This window comes from Rissa tridactyla, chromosome 9 (assembly GCF_028500815.1).
Source record: "Rissa tridactyla isolate bRisTri1 chromosome 9, bRisTri1.patW.cur.20221130, whole genome shotgun sequence".
NCBI classification, from domain to species: Eukaryota; Metazoa; Chordata; class Aves; order Charadriiformes; family Laridae; genus Rissa; species Rissa tridactyla.
The window spans coordinates 6,111,250-6,125,359 of NC_071474.1; the positions used below are offsets into that span (position 1 = coordinate 6,111,250).

Consider the following 14,110-nt stretch of genomic DNA (forward strand, 5'->3'; position numbering starts at 1 on the left):
ATCCAATAAAGCATACCTGTGTACCATAGCCACACCTGCTCTAGTTATATATTAGAATTATTTCACCAGGTCAGCCCTTTGAGAGCTGGCATTTCATCACAAAGGATTCTATAACACACATCGGTTGTGCTATCTCTCCACTTTCTCATGAACTGGGTGATTTTCTTAAGTCTATTTATATTTTAATTTATCATAACACTTACATATTTTCTTATTTTAATAACTGAGACAAAAATAATAATTTTTACAAAAATAACAAGAGCTACAAAACAACTCCCAAAGACTGAATGGATATCTGTGATAATTTCTTCTTCAGTACTTGCAGGTCTTGGGTTATCTTATGCAACTTTTCCACTTTGACTGGAGCTTTACTCTTTGGTAGTTTTGCTCAGACGCAGAAGGTAGTGATAACAGATAACGGCGTATTAGAGGTTTCTTTACAGATGAAATCAATGAAGTGTCCTGAAGTGTAGTAACTACTCAATAGCAGCAACTTCTGTGATCCTCTGTGCTACTGCTGCTGCTTTGAAACAATTTATTTAGTCATTTGGACTTTAACTACTCAGACACATTCCTTCCTGCTGCAACAGCAGTGATACAGGAAGGCGCGTTTTAAACCACGCAGTCGTGTCCATCCTGCATTTCATGAGGGGTTATTCTTGTCTCAGAGATGAATCATTCAAATACCCTTCTGCAGATTCCAGGTGAGTTACTCACATTTAGATGCTTCCAAGTAATACACAGAAAGGTGCTGAGAAAATTACGAGTCTCTGCCTAGTCAAAAAAAAAAAGAAAAAAAGCTCAGCGAAAGTAGATCCGAGGAAAATACTTGTCCTAGTGCTCAAAATCTTTCTAAGGAGACCTGGGGCCAAAGGGCTTCTGCCTTCAAAAATGTGTGGCCATCAGGGATGCACAGAGCTTGCTCTACTGACTGACCCATCAGCTGCTCTCTGTCCCCAGAAACAGTTCAGGAAATGACTGAAAGTATCTGAAGAGATAAAAAGGATAATTAAGTTTCATTGTGGGAATAAGAGGGTAATCTGTCCAGACAAATCTAGGACCTAGTATTGAAAACTGTAGAATTTGAATATAAAAAAATGAGTAATTTTGAATAAAGATGTCTATCAGGACTGTAAATTCAGAGAGTAAAAAGGTAGCTTTGCTTAATAGACCATCTCTCTCCATCTTCCTCTAACTCATTTTCTTGTTCTCTTTCTTCCTTTTGTGTGATTGCAAAAAAATACGCGTGTAAAATCTGATATTGAGAATGCTTGAGCTTCATTTCAATCTTCTCTTCTCAAACTGTTTTGTTCCACTGTGAAGATTCCCCCTACGAGATAACCTCAGCCATGACCGCACTGGGCTCGCGGGGCCACTTACTCGCAGAGAGAACAGCTATGTTTTGAGGAGCCTCTGAGGTAGCCAGCTCCGCGCTCTTCTGAGGCTCTTAAAGATGTTTTGGAGCTGGCATGAGAAATCACCTGGGACTCAGAGCAGATCACAAGGTGCTTAGGATGATATTTTCTCTGGGCCTTTTTTCGCTGAGCAGAATTGCTGCACTATAAACAAATGCGAGTTTTGCCTCATTCTTAGATACCGTGAGTTATGAAAGCCCACTCTGGATGTAATGAATGTATAGATCATTCTGACCAGATCATAATCTACGAGTAAATAATGTTCCCCAAAAATGTATAGGTGAAATAAAGAACTTCTTGCTACTGTTGCTATATTGGTATCACGGATTACTGATGAGGCCAACATGATCCTGAAGCTCTGTGCTACTGATGTTTAAATACAATGCAGAGCTAACTACAGGGTTTGGTGAGAAAATTCCTTCCTGGATTAGGATATTGAGGATTTATACTGCTGGAAACAGAACACGAAACTATACAAAATTTACCTGTCCCTAGACTTTATCACAAGCCACAAACTTCTGTTCGCTGACATGCTCATCAACACTTATGAAACTTTCCCATTGGGCTTCCCTGATTTTGGTAGTGATATTAATAAGCAAATCGTACAGAAATTTTCAGAATGAGTAGGACTGTGATATAGCAAACTCCTGTAACACCTATGACTCTTCACTGTCCGTGGAGGAAGCCTGAGGATACTGGGTTGTCTAAGACCTATGGCCAATTGTTAACACAGTCTCTAGGCCATGGGAAGGTCAGATTTAAAGAAGATGGCACTTAAGAGACATCTGCGTGACACATGCTACAGTGTCCAGAGATCGGAGTCTATGTATTTTGCTCTAAATCTAGAGAGGAAGTCACTAGAAAAAAAAAAAGGGAGAGAAGCACGGGGGAATAAAAGTACTTTTGAAAGAGAAGAAATCTACATTTCAATGAAAATCCTTTCAAGGCATTTCAAATAAGAGTCTGAGAGAAATAATTACAAAGTTTGGAGAGAAAGAACGTTAGCTTTGATATCTTTTTCTTCTATGAAGCAATTAAAATAAGCAATTTTTCAAATACTAAGCAGAAAATTACTAATGGCTGAACCCAAAAGCTTTCATTTCCTTCTTGGGGCCTTTATTCTTCTAAAAAAAGACAAAAAAAAAATGTGAAGGTGGTTTTCCAGATAGATTAATGCATAAAGCAGTCGCTAGTTGGATGTCATAAAAACTACAGCAGCATAGAATAGCTGAGATTAAGAGCTAGATCTAAATCATGCAACAGTCCAGTTAATATCAATGTCTAATTAAGAAATGCATAAGAAGTCTGTAATGTTGATTTGATGGAGAAAAACTCTAATAGGGTTTCTTTTGGAATTTTCCATTTCAATTGCTGTGTAGACTTTTAATGGATGTCCTATCCAGTCTTTGGTATTAGCAGGAATCATGCTCAAATTAAAACCAAGGCCTAAAATGGAACACAGGTAGACAAATTAGCTCATCTGCGAAGCAGTCTGGGTAGAATGACAATGTGAGCTCAAGCCGAAATTTTAGTACAAATAAAAGAGAACAAATGTCTCAAATCTGGTGTGGAAACCCTATCTGCTTATCGCTTTAAACAATTTAAACCCCTGTAATTTTAAACAATGCAATGTTAGCCCATTTCCCCGCCTCACTAAGCCCACCGCAATCCCTGACAATTCATATTTAGAAATCCAGACCACTAAGCATTATTAATTAGCCTTTTTAAATAGGAAGGCTTTCTATAGTTATGTATGTTAGTAGTACGTAGAGGTGGGCTCTTCTTTGCTTGCAATGGGATTTACAGCCCCCGGTTCCCTATCACTACCAATTAACGCCGTAAATCTCCCACTCCTCTCTGGGTAACTAAAGCTCTTAAAACTCTTTGAGCAAAACTAAACCTGCAGCATCCGCTGCGTCACACACCTCATCCGGGATGTTCGGCCTCTAGGTATGAAAGGGGAACTGGTTTTATGCTGCGCGTCACTAATGCCCCAAAGTTGTTAAACGAGGAGCAGTGTAACTGTGTTAGGATGCACAGATCCGCACCGCAAAGAGGGAGAAAGCATAGCGCTGGATTAAAGCAGCAGCGTATTTGTTATCACCACTTTGTTGTTGACCCAACAAATCCAGAGGGAATTATCTCAAGAATCCAGGAAGACGGCTAACTCAAAATAACCCCTCTGACCCAGGCAGCAAGCACACTGGGGAGTAATTTTTAAGTTCATTAGAACACATTAAAATACAATACGTTGGCCATGGTAAAGCGAGGCATATGATTCCATCTGTCTGCATATTTCTTTCCAGTACTAAATCCATCCAGAGACCTTTCAGAGTTGTATCATTAAGTCTTGCCACTTCACTTAGCAAACAGAGAGTGGAAGAGACGAGGTAAAAATCAGAATCACAACGAAAGTTTGGCGCTTCCAAGCCACTGTCATTGCCTGAAATGCCAGCGATCCAAATTCATGCCTGGCATTACTCTGTTGATCAATGAGGCACAAATACATCATATTTAATAGTGATACCATGGCCCTGAGGGATGCTCCAAGGATTTTTCTCCTTGAGAGAGATGGGAAGTGAGGCATCTGCCGTCTGAAGGGTACAGAAGGTCTAATGTGAGGACATTCAGGTCATCACAAGAGTCTGACTTTTTTACCCGCCTCTTGACTGTATGACTGGGGGAGGTGCCATGGGTAAAGATGTTTTCTAGATGATTGTTCAAATGGAGCACTGCTCTAGCAGGGCGCTTTGTCTGCAAGCTTGGTTGGATTTATGCAATACTTAGGAAAAAAAATGAGTAGGAAGCAGACTGCCTTTTGCAAAAACATGCAAGAGACAAAAACAAACAAACCTTAACTTGTCCAACACACTTGAGAGCCACAAATTCTGTTACAGTTTTGCTAAATGAGAAGAAAAATTCTCCTTTCCTCCATAAAACCATCCTTTTAGACATTACTGCAGTCATGACCTCACCGCAGTTCCTGGATTCTTTCTGAAAAGATTAAAATGAACTAATACACCAGTGATCTCATCACAGCGTAAAGGACATCTTACACAGGGGGAAAAGAAAAAAATCAGAACTCCAGTGCTTCATTTACATTGAGTGTAGAAAAAGCACCATAACCTCATTGTGGAGAAACACTAAGGGTACAAAGCCAGAGAGGCATTTTTCCACCTTCTTATGAACTATTTGCATTTGTCCTACCTGATCCTGCCTGTCGCACCCATCGTCCTTTTAGCTGTCTCCACATCTATTCTCTTTCCTTTTTTCCTGCCTTTATCTATACATTCCCTTGTCTCTTCTGTGCCTTTCTTACACGTTTTAATGTACCCAACCACTTTGAATTGTATTCACTACTATTCTCAACTACCTCCAAACTATACTTTGCAGAGTATACGCATACAATCATGTTACATAAAAGTACTGACAAATACTTCATCTATAGCTCACATTACTCTGGGTAAGCACACCTTTCCTACATGTATATACAGTTTTCAGGTCAATGGGTCATGGACTATGACATCTCTCATCTACTTTGGAGCTGTTGTATCTGCTAGCAAAAATCAGGAGAATGAGTAGGGAGAGATGCTTTGTTTTCTTTGGTAGGAGGGCCTATAAATTACTATTCCTTTAACTGAGGATCCCACCACGTTTTTAATGTATCATATACTGAGGTTGGAAACTAGAAAATCTTCAGAACATGATGAGTATAGTGTTAATAATGTAATCTACCTCTTGCACCCAGAGCTACACCTCAACTCTGGCTTGAGATCACACCCTTAAGCAATGAAGTGACAAACCGGTTTCCTTTCTCAGGCTGAATGTCACGTAACTGCCCAGGGGCCTGTTCCGGTGGCGGTAGCGTCCCCTGACTTTTCAAGGGGAGTTGTGCTGTGCAACCCCTTCCCACCCTGTAGGCTTGGCAGGAGGAGACAAAACTGCTCATTTCCCTCTGTGACATTTCTCAGCCAAGGAAGGAAAGCCACGAGGCATCAGACCGTAGGCTGGGAGGCACCAGAACACCCACCTGTTAGACACTGACAAAGAAACCTCCAAAAACCATTAAGAGGAGATGAATTCCCAGGGCTAACGCAAACTGGTATAAAGGGTGATGGTGCCTTTCTACCCACGCACAAGTTTTGTTACCCCTAGATGAGGCAGCAGACAAACAAATCCTACCCCATATGCTCTGCAGTTGATAGATCTGCTTTAGTGAAGAGAGCCCCGATCAGTGATGGGTATTATAAGATAACACATCCTGCAGCATTAGGAGAAGCCCAAACGGCCCAACAAGCAATGCAGAGCATCTGTTACCAACAAGAAAATAGTGGGTGAAGAGCTCTTGTAATTCCTGGCCCCAGGAGCCTGTCTGAAGGCACAGGTTTCCCAAGGCAGAGGGGAGCTGGAGAACTTGGGATGTACAGCGAGATCTCACCAGGTCAGCTCAGTCCAGGCCAAAAGACTGGGGCAAGGTCCTCAGCTCTACTCCAAGTTCATTCCCCTATTGATTGTGAAGAGGTATTTGTAGTATAGATCAGGACCTTGAACCAAGACTGGCCTGCCAGCTGAAGCTATACAAACTAAATTGTATATTCCCCAACTACAGATAAAACCAACAGCCAATTTTAGCCTAACCATCACTTCTACGAGAATAAAGAGGAACTCTGAGTTTCTATTTCTCAACAAGTTCCCTTGGATATAATTCTTCCTTTCCAGGTTAAAGAAGGGCTGTAGCTAATACTATCCTGAGTCATAACGTGGATTTGCACCCTTCCCGTTAAATATAGCTGGTTTGTGTCCAAAGCATCACTTCTGTTCCTAATGCTCACTTATATCGTTACAACTTCTACATTAGTTGCAGGTGTGAAATGCTAGTGATCCACACTTCTCTTGCTGTCAGCAGGAGAGTAATGTATGTCAAAGGCCCGATTCTCAGAGGTGAGGTCACCAGGATCTCCGTTTGCACACCTGCTTTGCTAAACACAAAACTCTTGGAGATTTGCAAAGCTTCAACATGCACAAAATGGGATGAGTTCACTGGGTTCCATACATAAGAAACTCTTTGTGCTTCTCATTTAGTGAGAAGGTTGCAGAATTTTCCCTCTGTGCAAAGTATTTGCTGTTTTACAACAGACAGCGTTTTGGTAGTCTTCATATGTGGGTACTTGTATGTTCTATAGTAATAAGGAAAAAGGCTACATTTCTCCATGTTACATGATATAAGAGAAGTCAGGATACCAGCAGGTTAAAAAAGAGCCCAATACATTAAGCAGCTTCAGAAAGTTACTGGTATTCAACGTATCCCCGCTTGGACCATGCAGATGTTGAGATGAGGAGACTGCCTGATCAGAGCTCCTGGGAGGATGATGCTCCTGGAGCCTGCCTTACGCAGAGGCATCCAGATTTGGTTTTGAGGGCTTCAAGAGAAGCATTCAAATATTTCTATTTCCTGCTGTTAGTAGATTTCTTTTCATACCTCAGAAAAACTCTTCTGATTGTAATGTGTTTGCACTTGATGCCTGAATAACGGTTCCTGCTCAGGAACCTCTAATACACAGTATTTTCTACCTTCTGTATTTTACATGAGCTCAAAGACTAATCGTATACATATATGCACGTAATTCATTCTTGATTTCTGATAATCTAGAATATCCTTCAATATGTTCAATAAAGATTCCCACGAGTAATTTATACAGACTATTTTTCGTCTTCATGTATGGTAAATATTTGGCCTTTTAATGTCATCTGGTTATGACATCATGATTCTGTTTTTTCTGGACTTATAGGACATTTTGAACATTTTGGAGCATCATTCACCACTATGCACTACACTTTTCCTCCTTCAGTTGACTATTTCTGAAGTTTTTTGGGATAGTGGAACCAAAATTGGTCTTAATATCCAAAACGAGAAAATGGAGTTGGTCATCAGCTACATGTTTTGTTAAATGGAATTTAGACCTACCACCCCCATAGCGGCTTAATTTAATTAAAACGAAGTGATTTCAAAAACCCATGGGGTACTGGGGAAAGTCATGAGCAGATCACACAAGTCAGTAGGTTTCATAAACATCTGAGCCCCCAACCCTGAGACTGTGCTGCTTAAAATGGACATCTCCTTAAGGAAGCTCTTCAAAATAATTTTCAGAAGGATCAGAAGAGGCGCACTTTTAACACTGAGGAAGGGAAGCATTTGCTTTTCAGAGAGAAGTTTGCTTCTGGAAAAGACTCATTATTTCGGTATGTTAAGGGAACTGCGCTGTGGCAGACAGCACGGCTTGTACGGCTCTTCAGGGAAGTGGTTATTGAACTAAGAGGTGTCCTTTTCCCCCAAAATTTACACGAGAAATACAGAGTAAAAGTTTGTCATGTTTCATCAGACTGACTTCGTTGCCTTTCTGAGTAATAGACATTACATTTGTTTCCCTGGGCTGTAGAATATGGACATAATAAACCCACAAAAAGAAACAGGGAAAAAGAAGAGATACTCATTTTCTTGGGATGAAATACAGAAAACTTGGGCTTGAAAAACGTTTGAGTATAATATGATCTAGATTTTTAAAGAAAGTTTAAAGAAACATTTTCCAAGTGCATGCCTGTTAGTTTTATTTTCATTTTTGCTGCGTATAATTATGAGAAACTTACAGACAACTCATAAGATTTTTAGTTTCTGGTGAGAATTGCCTTTTCCAAGATAATTCAGTATGCTATTACTTTAGCCCACTGGGTATCATGTAGGAAAGGTGTAAGATTATGCACATGAATATTTCTGTCTGCCACTTATGCGTGCTGAGACAATATCAACTTATACTTTCTTTTGTCATTGGTCCTTATTCCGTAGAGGATAGTCTTAATTACCAGCAAGACAATTTGGTAATACCATGTAAAGCGTTACAGCATCATTTCTGTGATGATTTACACCTGCTAAGCATCCGATCACTGAATTTTAAACTGTATTTTAAGTTCAGAAGATAGGGAATATTTTTTCTACAGGACACTTTCTATTTTTAGTAGAAATACTGTCCTTTGTTTAATTTATTGGCACAGTTCTTCTAAACGATAAGGCGCTTTTGAACGTGAAGACACCATTTTTGCACATTTGTGCTGCCCTGAAAAATTAAGAGCACACTTCTGTACTGGCTTAGATCAACTCAAGCCTAAACGCCTAAAGGCTATTTTCGACAACTGTGCATGAGGGACGTACCTTTACAGGGATTCTAAAGAATATGAAACTAAAAATATCTCAGTTGCAGAGCAAATCCACTGTATTCCTTCCTCCACTTTGTGATTATGGTTATATACGTTTTTTTTTAACCCTTGCAGGTTTATTCCGAAATCTTCCATTGACTCCAACAAACTCTGCTTTCTGCTGGATTAAGGAAGATGTTTTGTACATCGGATCTGCTGTCCCACTAATGAAATGGGGAATTTTATAAACACATCAGGGAGGGTAAGTGCCCAATAGAAAAGATGTCAGATGGACATCCCAAAATTACAGTCTACTTGTAACCGAAATAAAACAAGGAATGCTTACTAATGAGTCACGAGTTTCTTTATAATTGCTTTCACATTTGGGGTAACTTTTTCGCAAATCATCTACAGAAACCCTGCAATTCGTGGGACTTTTGATCGTGCTTATGATCAGAACAACACATCTCATATATGATAAAATTACTTATGTTGGGAAGGATTTTCTGCTCCTCAAATTACTTTTCTGGGGCTTTATTTCAATCACCAGCTATTTTCTTATCCTCCTCCTCATTTTCTATTTCTAATATAAACCCAGGAGTTCTTATCAATTTAGAAGAGAAATAAAACTAAAGAAAATTCAAGCACGGTCTATTGTAAAGTTCTAACTCAGATAATAAGAATCTGTTTTGCGCTGTACTTCTCTCATGAACTCAGTTTTCCATAGTGCATTCAGTGTTGTAATAATGCAAATCAAATACAATTTTAATAACTCCTTCCATTAAAATGATCTATTAATGTTTTAAGACTCCAACACTTATGAGCATGATTCTAATTGCATGATTTTGCTGCGGGCAGGTTTTATAGATCTGCCTGATCTTCAGATATTTGCACCGTTAGGATTATCTTAAAGAAATTAATTTTTGGAAGAGTTTCAGTCTCAGTGACAACAGTTGAGTACGATGGTGGCTGTCTTGTGGGTAATTGTGTGTATCTGCTTCCACGCAAAGGAAAACTAGATAAATTTAGAACTCTCTGAAAGGAGATGGCTGAGGTTTATACAATGACAAATGTTATGAAGGGCGTTCTGAAGAGGGAAACATCTATGCACTATGTTAGTGTAAGGAGCAAAAGAGGCTTAAAGTGAGCACAATTTTACATTTGTTATGCAGCACGATTAAATTGTGGGACTTTCTGCCACAGAATACCAAAACCATAATCAGATTAAAAAAGGGCTAGAAATTCACGGAAGATAGTTCCTTTGTTACCATTAAACACTCTTGTTTTATGCAACTTCTACTGTCAGTCTCTGTAATGCACTGAGTGATAAGAACAAGGAAAACACATCAGCAGAATTAGTTTGTTTGGCTTCTGACATTTCTCTGTATATCTGCTAGGCGTTTCTGCCACAGACAAGGTGAGAGGCTAGGTGGACCTTTGGTCTAACCCACCACAGCCACTTCTAGGCACGACAAAGCTTGTTCCCGTCTCCAGAAACTTGTGAAAAACCTCAGGTTCTCTTGCATTCTGTGGAGCGGGATGAGGAAAACGAACACCATGGGCCTTGGGAAGAAGGTAAGCGGGGCAGCAAGAGTTGCAAAGAAAGCATTTGCTGAGTGACTTATGAGGGCCCTTACCTTGACATGGTCCCCAGGCTTTATCTCTAGTGGTAGGCTCTTGGCCACTGGCATGCCGGCTCTCCTCCCCGTACGTGCTGTTCTTCCCCTTGAGCATCACTTGAGATCTGCAGCAGGAGGTTCCTTCCTTCAAGATGAACCGAAACATCAACACAATCTTGCACTCTTGATTCAACATTTCGTCTTGAGAGAATTTGCTCCAACTTTTGTTCGTGGCAAATGCCTACATAAGCCTTGAACAAATGAGCGTTAAGAAGTGGTAATTTCCTTTGGGGGTTAGAGAATTGCTATTTACTGAATGCTGTTAATTGTATGCTGAGAAATGATTCCTTGCCTGCAAAAATAGCATGTTCGTTAATGAATAAGGCTTTAATCACTCCAACAATGTTAGTTCTCCTGCCTATTTGCTAAATTCTGTGTTTGGCATGACAGGTAAGAAGAAAATTTCCTCTGATATATCAAGTATGCATTTTCCTTGCAGGATGCGGTCCTAACGGAAGGACTTGCTGAAGAGTTTACACACTGGCAAAGAAATAGTACAAGTTGCACAAAACCCGTGACAAATTTTTACTTCATCAGAAACAGTTTAGATCAGTCCTATTTGAATGTCATAGAAAGGACAACAGGCCATACATATACAGGCCTTGAGAAAGACAAGCTTTTACATGAATGGATACCAAGAAGTATGTATCATTTCAGCAGTATTTGAAATTTTCAGTGCCAGATCAACTGAGAGCACGAAGTTCTCAATTTTCCCTCCTCAGAAGCCACCCCAAGCAAGAACTCCCTGAGATATTGAATTGATGACAAAAGTGGATTTATGCCTGGGATTTTCCATGAAAACTTTGTATTGAAAAATGACAGACAGGCAAAAAAGTTTGGAGGGAACAATGTGATTTTCATGAGGTTTCTCAAGTGAAAAAAAGATGTTAAAGACACTTCAAAATTATTGCAAGCGTCCTGATATTTTTCTAAATGAACATCTATTTGCTTTGAAATATGTTTTGGTTTTAATTTTTAATTTATAAGTGAAAGCAAAAAATGAAATATTTTTAAATCACTGAAGCAAATGACTCAGTCTGATTTTTTTTTTTTGTTTTAGCAGGTTATTGGTTAGCCAGAGAATTAGTTGGAAAAAAAAAAAAGAAAACTTGAAAACTCCCAAAGGACACAAAAAAGCACTTCCCTGCCAGCTATAAAATGACTGAAAAATATAATGACACTTTCACTTAGCACAAAGATTTAGTAAAATACTGACATTTCCACTGAAGTTGCAGAGACTTGAACTCGGACATGCTTGGGGTTTCTTTCCAAGTGGGATGCTTACATATGGTAACGGATCATGTTTTTACTAGACCTGGTCATGTATATTCTTAAATAGGTGGAGGTATTCCAGCCTCTACAGGGGTTATAGTCCCTGTTTCATAGGCTGTCACAAGAAGGAGGGCGAGAAGCATGAGCAGGAATTTCAGTTTTAGTTCAGACTACTGTGTTTAAACAGAAAATTATGATTAAATCTTAAATAATTTAAAAGTGGGCTATCCAAGGAGAAAGAGCCCTGGGTGCCAGGAAGGGTTAAGCTTTGTAGCGGGGAGAGGGAAGGCCTGTATAACTACACTGTGCGGTGATAAAGGTGTAGGGCAAGAACATCCTTAGTCTGCTCAATGTGTCGGGAATTTCTCTTCTGAACTATTCCCTCCACCTTGCTCCGGAACACCCTCCATCCTTTTATCTGTGAGCTATCTCGAAGTTTACTGTCTGCCTATCGCCTCGGCTGAACCATGCTAATAGTCAGCTAATTACATGTGAACACTCTAATTTGCTTTATGTCTCTCTCGAAAAAGCGTGCGTGTGCAGGCATGCACGTGAGTAAACTTTTCCTCATGCTATAAAATTGCAGCGCCGTGTAGAATTGGTGCACCAGCCAAAGCATGATAAAATATGTTGCATGCTTGCTGCCCTTCCCGTTGCTTTCCCCTACCAGGCCACCACCAACGCTTGTCATTCCTGATTTGCAACATCACCTGTTGCTCCAACACCAGGCTTCTCTAGACCAGAAACTGGAGCAAAGAAGAGAAATACGTGTTTGTCATTGAACTGAACTGAGAAGAAGGAAGAGGAGAATGATAAGATCATAGCCTGCAGCACTTTGTTTATGAGAACATCCTTCCAGTGATATATGTCTGCACCAGGTGAAAGTATTGTGTCACCCCTAACATATTTTAAATGCCAGGGCTGTCATGCAAGAAGACAATGATGAACAAGTTTAAACAGAATATGGTATTGTAGCCAGGTACAGAGGGTTACCCTTTAAAGGTCTGCACTGGTAGTGCTTCTTAGCAAAATGTTTCCGAACTCTTTTATGTTCCCCTACAGAACCTCTCACACAGAATTTAAACTAAATGAAAATACTTCTGTTGTAGATAAACTGATGGGGTTATACATAAAACAATGCATTTTCTTATGCAGGTTTTCCAGACTATTTCACATGTCCTCCCTGCCATAATATCTGAGCTCCTTGGACAGGAGCCCTGCTTTGCTTCGCACACAGGCAAATGAAGGTATGTCTACACTGTGCACTGAAGAGCAGAGACTGGCCCCAGGTCACTCCACGTTAGGGGTTTACTTGGACTAACTTCAGCATGCTCCTGTGGACGGAATTCCCGTTAGCTGCTGGAGCTCCCCGACCACATCATCTGGTTTAATTTCACGCAAAAGAATTCAGTTTGCATGCTCCAAGACTGCCTTGTGTTGTGGGGCAGGGTAGGCAGGGTCATTTGGAGGACTCTCTTCAAAAGTGCACCCCTGGGCCTAAGCGAAATGCTAACGTCGAAGCACCTTTTGTCACAAAGCAGGTATGCCCAGAGCTATCATCATATGGCAGTTTTCTTCCCAGATATTTATCTTGAGCTCAACTGCACGAACACCACCACAGTGTTCTAACGCTGTTGCACAACGTGACTCATTTGCTCAGACTGACAGCTCAAATCGAGCCTTGGGAAAGCCAACATCCAACACATGATATTGAATATGGGCATGACCATATCCACCTTGGATTCAGGTGAGAGAGCTTTAGCCATATCTGTCACATGGGAATGAAGGCAACAGTGACAGCACAGAGTTTTAAGTCTTTGAGGCAAGCTAAGGTCAGAGCCACTCCACAAACCATCCAGGACACCATTAAGAACGTTACAAGAGAGAAGAACGGGAGCTTCTGAATGCCTGAAAAAAATTTCAGTGAGCTAGGATTTCTTAAGCTTTTACGGAGGTCCTGTGTGGGCTTGTGTACCATGTTCAGCATCTCCCCATCAGTTTTCCTTTCCGCAAAACAGAGATTACCTTATTTTTCCTCACAAGGTTATTAGGAGGATTTTCCAATTAAGGTTCTTTATAAATGAAAGTGCCTTGCAAACAGTATTTAATCACCTGACTAAAAATGGTCCCCAACTTCTTTGGGCAGAACGTTAGTTTTTACGGGGACTAGTCGCAGTGCCCGGCTTAACATAAGGCAGCGGGATCATACGCTGCATCTTTAAGACATAGTTTACTTCTGAATCAGTAAATGTACTAGACAAAGCAGCCATTATTTATGCATTCCTGCATACATGGCAAGGTGAAAATAATAGAATAAACATCATATACTTCATTATGATATCGGTTTACACTTCCAGGGTACACAAAAAGAGGCCATTTCATCAAGCTAATTGCCTGAAAGTAAAAGAGAGAGAACTTTAGCTATTAGTCTATTATGGGGCTTTTTTCTTAATCACAAATAGGGGCCGTGTGTCCCCAGGGGGATGTGTATTCTAATTTACAATTGAACTACAGATCAGAGCAATCAATCTTGTGCAGCACTTTTACAGTGTAATT

General features: G+C 40.2%; 1 long non-coding RNA gene across 13 annotated transcripts in view; it reads left to right on the forward strand.

Moving 5' to 3' along the window:
* The window catches only part of LOC128915053 (uncharacterized), a 37,284-nt gene extending 25,985 nt beyond the window's left edge, over nt 1-11,299 (forward strand). For all 13 annotated transcript variants that reach the window (XR_008468502.1, XR_008468503.1, XR_008468499.1 and 10 more), the window contains 3 exons: nt 8,739-8,865; nt 10,001-10,178; nt 10,722-11,299. This is a non-coding gene — a long non-coding RNA (uncharacterized LOC128915053). The remainder of the gene's footprint in view (nt 1-8,738; nt 8,866-10,000; nt 10,179-10,721) is intronic.
* The last annotated feature ends 2,811 nt before the right edge of the window (nt 11,300-14,110 follow it).